This window comes from Bactrocera neohumeralis, chromosome 5, assembly GCF_024586455.1.
Source record: "Bactrocera neohumeralis isolate Rockhampton chromosome 5, APGP_CSIRO_Bneo_wtdbg2-racon-allhic-juicebox.fasta_v2, whole genome shotgun sequence".
In the NCBI taxonomy this organism is placed as follows: Eukaryota; Metazoa; Arthropoda; class Insecta; order Diptera; family Tephritidae; genus Bactrocera; species Bactrocera neohumeralis.
The window spans coordinates 55,195,514-55,205,436 of NC_065922.1; the positions used below are offsets into that span (position 1 = coordinate 55,195,514).

The 9,923-nt window shown below is 38.3% G+C and overlaps 1 protein-coding gene across 2 annotated transcripts in view; it reads right to left on the minus strand.

Annotated features, from left to right (window-relative positions):
* The window catches only part of LOC126757908 (homeobox protein prospero-like), a 272,254-nt gene extending 265,867 nt beyond the window's left edge, over positions 1-6,387 (minus strand). For both annotated transcript variants that reach the window (XM_050471831.1, XM_050471830.1), the window contains exon 1: positions 5,691-6,387. The gene's annotated coding sequence lies outside the window, so the exon portion shown is untranslated. The remainder of the gene's footprint in view (positions 1-5,690) is intronic.
* Positions 6,388-9,923: the final 3,536 nt, after the last annotated feature.

Here is a 9,923-nt window from a genome sequence, read left to right on the forward strand (position 1 = left end):
TATAAGTCACTCATAATTCCCGTCCTGCTATCTGGTGCAGACTCCTGGACGATGTCAACAACGGATGAGTCGACGTTGCGAGTTTTCGAGAGAAAAGTTCTGCGAAAGATTTATGGTCCTTTGCGCGTTAGCCACGGCGAATACCGCATTCGATGGAACGATGAGCTGTACGAGATCAGCGAATTAAAAGACAGCGGCTACGCTGGCTAAGTCATGTTGTCCGGATGGACGAATGCACTCCAGCTCTAAAAGTATTCGACGCAGTACCCGCCGGAGGAAGCAGAGGAAGAGGAAGACCTCCACTCTGTTGGAAGGACCAAGTAGAGAAGGACCTGGCTTCGCTTGGAATATCCAATTGGCGCCACGTAGCGAAAAGAAGAAACGACTGGCGCGCTGTTGTTAACTCGGCTATAATCGCGTAAGCGGTGTCTACGCCAATTGAGAAGAAGAAGAAATGTGAACATAACTTTTTTTTATATTTATAATGAACTTTAATGACCCATTTGCAATTTTCCCACCAGAGACGTTATTCCTTCAGTATAAAACTTTTCTGATTTCTCGGCGAAAAACTGCGACAAGAAATTTTGACAGGCTTCTCTTGAACCAACCAACCTTCCTCCATTAAGGGAGTTCTGCATTGACCGATACAAATGGTAGTCCGATGGCACAAAGTCAGGGCTATATGGTGGATGCATCAAAACTTCCCCGCCAAGCTTTTTCAGTTTTAGGTGAGACATCAAAGATGTGTGTGGTTTAGCGTTGTCCTGTTGGAAGACGAAGCCCTTTCTCTTGATCTGTTCTGGCCATTTTTTCGATTGCTTGCTTCCGTCTAATCAGTTGTTCACAGTAAAATGTAGAATCAATCCTTCGACCAGGCTAGAACAGCTCATAGTGGATGATTCCTTTCCAATCCCACCAAACACTCAGCCTAACCTTTCGAGGCGTCATTTGTCGAGCTTCACCATGCTGGGACTATGATCTTTTTGTTCGATTTCATTACGTTTCTGCAAAGAATCGCAAATGTTAATTCGGTCCACTAAATTTTTCACCGACAATTCATGTGGTACTTAAACATGAAGCTTCTTTTTGCAGCCAGCCTTTTTAAAATGTTTGAAACCCGTTTGATGATGAATGTTAAGTTCCTTTGCGATGTCATGGCTGCTTATGTGACAGTACTGTTCAATCTTTTCCATACTTTCGTCGACTTTTTCAACGATATGTCGATCAAAGCGAGGTGCATATTTCACAACGAAATTTCCAGAACGGAAGCGAGCGAATCATTGTTGTGCTGCACGAACTGATACTGCATCGTCTCCGCAAACTTCACAAATTCCCTTTTTTATACAAAAATTTCTAAATATAGCGAATTTTTTCATTGTTTTATGAACAGCTGTAACTTTTTTTCAACTTCCTCGAATTAATTTTGTGGTTAAATGAAGCGTAAAATCTAACCTTTCCAACACTATATTGTATGACACAATGTGATCGGTAGCACTGGAGATATACGACTGCAACGTCATCTATTGGCAAAATACGAAAAGACTTGACAATGGTATTTCTGTGTGTCGAAAATGGGTTAAATCATGTTAATACTTCCCTTAGTCCCTATATATCTAATATAAAGATTTTCGAGCTTCCGGGTGATTTTATACCCCATAAATAGGTCTATATGTGAGTTATCCTAATAAAATTGAGTATGCGTTTTTTTCTTATAACGGTGCATATTTGTGCTTAGACGGAATAATATCGCCCTAGATCACATACATACAAATATGTATGTTTGTGAGTAACAAGCCTTATGTACTTGAAGTTACTTTCCTGGCCTTGATCCTTGTCAGAGTATAAAATGGCCTAACTTACGGCCTAACTTAGCCCTTCCTTACTTGTTTTTTATTTTGTTTAGTTTTTTTAATTTTTTTTTCTTATAATAAAAACATATATATTAAATATAAACAGAATACCGTAAAATTAAGCTTTTTACGCGCTCTCAAGCAAAAAAGGTTAATGTGCCACAATTAACGGATTTTGTGCTTTGTTTTTGTTACTTTCATTGTGCAATATTTTGTTTACTTAAATTATTAATTAATTAAATTATTGACCTGTGATATTAGCCAGCATATAATTATGGAAGTATCTGCTTTCTAACGGTGCTTTATTTATAACAAAACAAAAAACCAAAAGTAAACATAAACGAAATGGCAACTAAAACTGTGGCAAGTATAGGTATTTGTGGCTGTGACGTCATGCGCAAAGTGCAACAAAAAAGAAGGGAACAAAACAAATGCGCTTATTTACATTACAAATGATTTAAGCAGATTTGTTACACTATTTTTATTTCATTTTACACATTTGTACGCAACAGCGGCAACAACAACAACAAGCGCTACACGCAACACACGCAATGCGCTTTACACAATTACAACCGATAATTATTGGTTAATTAATTAAATAAATAATAATTACATAAATCAATTATTGAGAATTTACAATTATGCCGCTGCGTGGCACGTTGTTGACTCAAACCCGGCCGCCTGCAACACGAACAGCAGTGAGTGTCGTTAGCAGGCGTAAGGTTGCTCCAAATGAATGCTTTGCCTATGGCTTTGAATGTATGTGTGTATGTATGTATGTATGTTTGAATAAATGAAGGTAAATATTTGTGTGTTAATGGATGTGCATGAATGTTCATTTATTTGCTTGCGGTAAATAAAGTGCATGTGTGTGTGTATGCAATTATATCATTGCACCTACCCAAATATACAGACAAACATAAATATGTACGTACATACATACATGAGTATTTAGTGAGCGCTCGCAGTATTTGGTCACATCAATAACGTCATTGTAGCGCAACAATAACAAAAACAAACGAAAAAGGCTGCACTGCAACAGCGTCACTGCAACGCATACACACACATACATACATATAAGAGACCCATAGTAGTGTAGCGCTAAAGACGGTTTGGTTTGGCAGGAAGGTGCACCGCACCGCATCGCATGGCCATGGGCATGGCTTAGGCGGCGATGGCGTGCATGTCCGTGTCGAATATTACACACATTTACAATTTCTTGCACACATGACGGTGTAAATCATTTTCTAATCAGTAAAAGTAGATCGCACGCACCACTAAATTCTCAACGAACTAAAATACAAATAAACGCGCAAACAACAGACACACACATACATACATACATGCAGTTGCATGTCGCTGCGCTGGCGTACAAACGGACAATATGAGTACGTGTCTGCCGTTCAATGTGGCCGATACACCAATGTCAATTATTGTTATTGTAAGTTGGTGTTGTTGTTGTTTGTGTTGTAGCGTGTTTTGTTCGGTTGTGTTCATGTCTAAAGTGCTTCTAAGTGCACTTTACCCGCACAATATCAACAGCACAAGCAGACAATGTCGATAAGCCTCATAACGCATCCCAGGGAATCACATTGAACTGCTACAAACATACATACATACAAACAGACACCTAGCTGTGTATGTATGTATGTAGGTATTTCTACCTAAACATATATCGATTTGTAATGCAGTGCCGGTAGAATCAAATGACCACCATCACCGTTGCTTTCGCACAGTGTGTTTGAAGCATATAATGTAGAGCAAAAATTTTAGTCTCTACCGAAAATCCAAAAAAAGCGTTGCCATATGTTTTCATATTCTTTGTCAAAAAATTAATCAGCTGAAAAACGCAGCAATATGAAATTAAATTAAAAGGAAGAGGCAGTTAAAGCTATTTTTAAAAAGAGTTGCCACCTGTTTACTATTTTTTTCATCTACTTGTACTAAATTTATAAAGCAAATAAGAAATTACTATGTGTACTATGTATCAAAACAAACTAATAAATAGTCTACCAAAATTATTTAAAAAAAGCGTTGCCAGCTGTTATCAAACTATTCGTCAAAAAATTATCTCGATAAGAAACATAGCAATATGGAATTAAATTAAAAGAAAGAGACAGTTAAAAATATTATTATGAAGAGTTGCCACCCATTTATGTTTTCTTCTATTCTAATTGTACTAAATAAATAAAGAATTACTATGTGGTTATCATAATAAAGTAAATAAATTAATCTACCAAAATTATTTACAAAAAAAAACGTTGCCATCTGTCTTGAAATTCTTTGTCAATAAATTATTCAGCTGAAAAACACAGCAATATGGAATTTATTTAAAAGGAAGAAACAGCTAAAAATATTTTTAAGAAGAGTTGCCACCTGTTTATCTTTCCTCTATTCTTATTGTGCTATCTTGATAATAAAAAGAACTGCTTACTACGTGGTTATCAAAATAAACTAAAAGCTTTTTCGCGACTATACATACATATTTTTGAGCAGGGCTGAAAATATTTTTTGCGAAGTGTTGCCAACTGTCTATAAATTTGTTTAAATTACATTAAATGAAAAGACATTTCGATACATATACCAAAAGGCAAAATTGAAATTAAAGTTATTTCAGGAGAGTTGCCACCAATTCATACTTCGGCAAGGATTAAAGTTAAAAAGTACCTTCAATTTCATTAAAAATAAAAACATATACATAAAGCACCCGAAAGGTCGAAAATCTTTATATTAGGCATATGCTTAGGGAATTATAGACCCGCTCTAACCCATTTTTGACTCGCAGATAGATAGGCCACACCCACTTTTCCAAAAGTTAAAGTTAAAGTCCACAGGTGCCCCTAACCACTGCATTCCCCTGTGTCAAATTAGAGTTCTATATCTAATTTTGGTGCTTAGTTTTTGTTCTTTATAAGTTTTCGGTCAATGGCATTTTGTGGGCGTGTCAGTGGTCCGATTACGCTCTTCAACGAACTCCGCCTTTTTACCAAGGAACATGTGTACCAAGTTTCATCAAGGTTTTTTTATTTTTCGACTTTTTTTTTTTTTGGAGCAATGGCCCACACAAATGACTGCCAAGACCATGCGCCAGTCAACCAACAACGCTCGAAGAAGTCGAAAACAAAATTCAGCGCAGTGTAGCCGAAATGCTGCACCGCGTTACCAAAAATTGGCGTAAATGGGTAGAGATATGCAATGGCAGCCTTGGTGGCAGTTTGGCGGACATTTTTTCAAATAATAAATGGCATAAAATTATCTGCATAGCAAAAAACAGAACTCATTTTAACCAAATTTGTTTTATTTCATTTTACTTTTTTTATTTATGACTTAATCTCTCGAAAAAAATTGGTTTGGTCGAATACTCAGTAGAATTTTGTACAGTGGAATGAATATTGTTTCGCAATATTAAGTTTTTTTTCACTTTTGATATGCTCTAAGGCCAAAGAGAGTCATTGGCTTCCATGTTTCGACGCTACACGCCATACAGCCAACGAAACGATCAATTTATTGAAGCAAATTTTTGGTGAGCACATAACTTCGCGTTGTGGGCCGGTGTCGTGGGCTCCAAGTTCGTGCGATTTAACACCACAAGACTATTTTTTGTCCGCTTATGTGCAGTCCGTAGTCTACGCAGATAAGCCCTTGTCTTTATGATAAAGCAAAATTCTTGGGCATTTCATGAAATTATACTATATGCTTTTTAATTCATCTTGAAAATCACAGGTTTAAGAAAATACCTTTATATTACCCTCTAGCTCTGAGCCTGAAATGTTCCTATAAATCTAACAGCTTAATATTGTTTCTATGAGGGAAAATTATTGTTTTTTGATCATAACTTACCTTCTGGATTTCTACGTTCCTCTTTAACGATGTACTGCAGTATCGTTGAAATTAGCTTGGTAACCAGGCGCGGTAGCTCGGTAGGAGTTTTTCCAGTCTCAAGTACGTGTCATGTCAAGAAATATTTTAAAAATTTATGCAATTTTGCGTGAAGCATACTAAGATTTTTGAAACCATTGCTGTGATTTCGTAACCACTCAGAAAGCAGGCGCATGATTTTTAGTACAAGCATATTTTCAGTTGAAAAACTAATTTTTATACCCCGAACAGTTTTCCATAAAGTTTGTAACACCCAGAAGGATATGTTGGGGACACTATAAAATATATTTATGTATATATAAATGATCAGAGCGACGAGTTGAGTCGATTTAACTATATCTATTTGTCAGTCCGTACGTCCTTCTGTCTGGTCCGTCTGTATATACGTGATTTAGTCGCTCAGTTTTAGAGCTATCGATCTGATATTTTGCATTCTTCTTTTTCTCCTCAAGAATCTGCTCATTTGTGGGAACCGGACGGATAACTATAGATTACAGCTGCCATATAAATTGAACGATCGGAATCAAGTGCTTGTTTGGACAACTTTTTTTATTTGAAGAGATATCAACACAAAATTTTGTAGGAATTATTTGCTATGGCACCAGTGCAATCTCAGAAGAAATTATTGTGATCGGACCCCTATAGCATATAGCTGCCCTACTAACTTAACGCTCAAAAATAAACTCTTGTATGGAAAACTTCTTTATTTGGAGAGATATCAACACAAAATTTGTTATGAAATATTATCTAAGGCATTAGTGAAATATCAGCAGAAATTGTTGTAATCGGACCACTATGGCATATAGCCGCCTTACAAACTTAACGCTCAAAATTAAACTCTTGTATGGAAAACTTTTTTATTTGAAGAGATATAATCACGAAATTTTGTATGAATTATTGCTTAAGCCACCAGTAAAATCTCAAAAGAAATTGTTGCAATCGGACCACTATAGCATATAGCTGTCATATAAACTGAGCAATCGGAAGCAAGTGCTTGTATGGAAAACTTTTTTATTTGGAGAGATATAAACACAAAATATGGAGCGAATTATTATCTACGACAACTGCGCAATATGCGTTAAAATTGTTCAAATCGGACCACTATAGCATATAGCTGCCATACAATATTTCAAATTTGTGAAGGATATTTCAGCTGCTGAGCAACCGAAGTTGTTTTACCTTATTTCTTTCACCAAACTGACTCAAATAATTCTTATTCTACAACAAAATGTGGTACTCTGTACAGTAGTTAGCTTAAATGTTGGCGTTTTGTGAAGTAGCAGTCCTGTATTCTGCAAAAATACAATAATTAACTTAAAAAAAATATTAAAGCGATATTTATTTTATATACAAAATATGACTAAAAATTTTTATTAGCCTAAAATTGCTTTGCAAAATAGCCTCTCTACAGACAATACGAAAATTTTCAAACCAAAATTTTAATTCAATATTTTGTTGCAATGAACCCACGGTGCCAACGCCTCCTGCGTCGCTGCGGGGTTACGCTTATTCACATTGGACGGCATTCGTCTTGCTTGTAGAACATTTGTACGAGTGTTTACATAAGGATAACAAAAACAACAGTAAGTCAAAGAGAGCGCAACGCAACTCCAATGGTCACAGAGTGCGATTACGTGGCTGCGCGTTTGTGGCACCAACGCCAAACGATGCCAACTGCAGTCTGTTTGTCTCGCTGCCTAACCAGACCAACATTTATACGACACACACACACACTTAGAATGGTATGCGCGGTGTTTATTTGTTTGTTGGCAGCAAGTTGTGCCGAATTGATTTCAGTAGGTTGATGCTCATTGTATTAGCAGTTAGTGCGACTTTGGAAAGTTTGAAACGTCATGCAGCAACTGGTTTAAATTGTGGCATGCGATACACATGAGCACAAAAACTTTCAATAGCCAACAACAACAAAGGAGTAGAATGGAGTCAAATAAACAAGCATAGTCAAGTGGACGGACAGTGCACAGGCGAGCAGGCGGGCCGGCGGGCGGTCAAAATGTCAAGCAGCCGCACAGTGGTCGGAGTTGTGGCAAGTATGGCGCTTGTGCAGCGTCGGGCGGCAAGCGTGCGGCGACTGTACATATTTAATATTTGTTTACGCGCTGCCAAAAGCCATTCACACACACACACACAGGCACACATATAAACGTAAAAACGTGCGTGCATGAGTATTGTAAGGAAGCGCTGCCATTGCTGCAACAAAGCACGGAGTACAATGGCATTGCAACATTGCGAGTGGCTGTGCGAGTTGATGTCACGGCGTCTATGCAGCAGCGCGCTGCCATTGGCAGCAGCCAACATGCAGCACAGACACACACCCACACAACAACAACAACAACATTATATAAATATATGCGTGTGTGTGTGCTTGTTGCAGGAGGAAGTGGTCGTTTGGCTCCGGCATTCAACTTGCTTTTGACTTCTGAACACACCCACACACACGCACACGCACACGCAAGCGCTCACAAGCCAAAGCCAGCTATCTATTGACGAATCGAAAGGGAAAGGGCGTGCCACAAAGCATTGTCCTCTTGACTGCTCCACTGCATGCATGCCACACTCACACACACAACAGCTGTTGCAAGCACAAATTTAGTTGCGCTTGTTTTTCTGCCGCTTCGGATGTCGCCAACAGCATTGATGCATTTCCATTTCTCCAACGCAAAAACGAAAAATACTAAATTTCCTTGTTGCAACATTGATCCTCTTCCGTTGTGTCTCGCTGCTGCTGTTGTTGCGTGCTACTTGTGTTGTTTTCTATGCCAATTGTTGTTGTTGTTGCTATTTACTTCTACTCCAAATCGTAGCGTTGGTGCATTACTCCGGCTTTGTTGTTGTTGCAGTTAACTGCAGCCGACGTGACATTTTCCATAAAAAAAGTTCACGCAAAGTTTTTAGAGCAGCGCGCAACAAAAACAACAACATGTGCTGTTTACTGGCATCTTAGACGGCGGAAGCTGCGTTTTTCCTCTCATGTTTATGCCTGTTAAATAACAATAGTTGGTCGCTGGGACTTTGGCGTGCACACATGTGCGGGGTCATAAAGCAGTCAACTAACTGGGGTGGCTTCAAGTGGCGCTGAAATGCCGGGGTAAACATATTGTAAATAGTCGATTTTTTATTGGCTTAGTTTAAGTATTAAATTGTAAAAATAATATTTTCTACTTTTTTGCTGATGGTTTTGAACGCGTTACTCTACAATTTGTCAATATTTTCCTTTCTTTGTGGGTTTCCGCCTATTGGAAGTATGTACTTTGCACTACCAAGTCCTTCAACACTTAGACCTATATTTGTGCTATCAAAATCACATATCATTTTTAATACAAACATTGCTGTCAGGACACATTTACTGACAAAAAAAGTGAGAGGCCAAAATGCACGAGTACGAAGAGCTTGACAAGCTGGCCGACAGGGGTAACGCTCGAAAATTCTACGAAAAAATACGGCGACTAACAGAAGGTTTCAAGGCCAGAATATACTCTTGTAGAACACACACACAGTTGATCTAGTGACTGATGACCAGAGCATTCTTCAACCTCCTGAATGGCAGTGAAAGCATAACACCAGGACATGTTAAACCCGATTCCCCATTCGCCGACGATGGATTTGACATCAACGATCAAGAATAATCGAATAGCAAATACCCACCTGAAGAACAAAAAAGCGGGACCGATGGAACGGACGGAAGTATCCTCAACGATTGGAATTTATGTGTGCTTTGTTCAATTCACAAAAAGGGAGACCCGCAATCTGCGCCAACTACCGTGGGATAAGCTTGCTCAACTTCGCATATAAGTTTCTATCGAGCGTATTGTGTGAAAGATTAAAGCCCTGCTGACGATGGGATTGGATCTTATCAGTGTGGCTTTAGACCTGGAAAATTAACAACCAGCTAGACACTCACCCTGCGTCAAACCTTGAAATCGGCAATCAAAGAATTTTCTTTACTTCTGTGAACTTCTACACATGGCTCCACACTCAACGTTTTACCACGTTTACTCTAGTAGACAATGGGCATTCTCAGAGATGCCTAGCTGTGCGCAGCAAAGACCCTATTGTTGCTGAGAGTCTAATCAACTAAAAAAACTAAAAAACACTAATCAACAAATCTGAAGAAAAAATTTGCGACTGATGTGCTAAGAGGTCTGAGGGGTATTTGAAATGTCCTGATTACGAAAT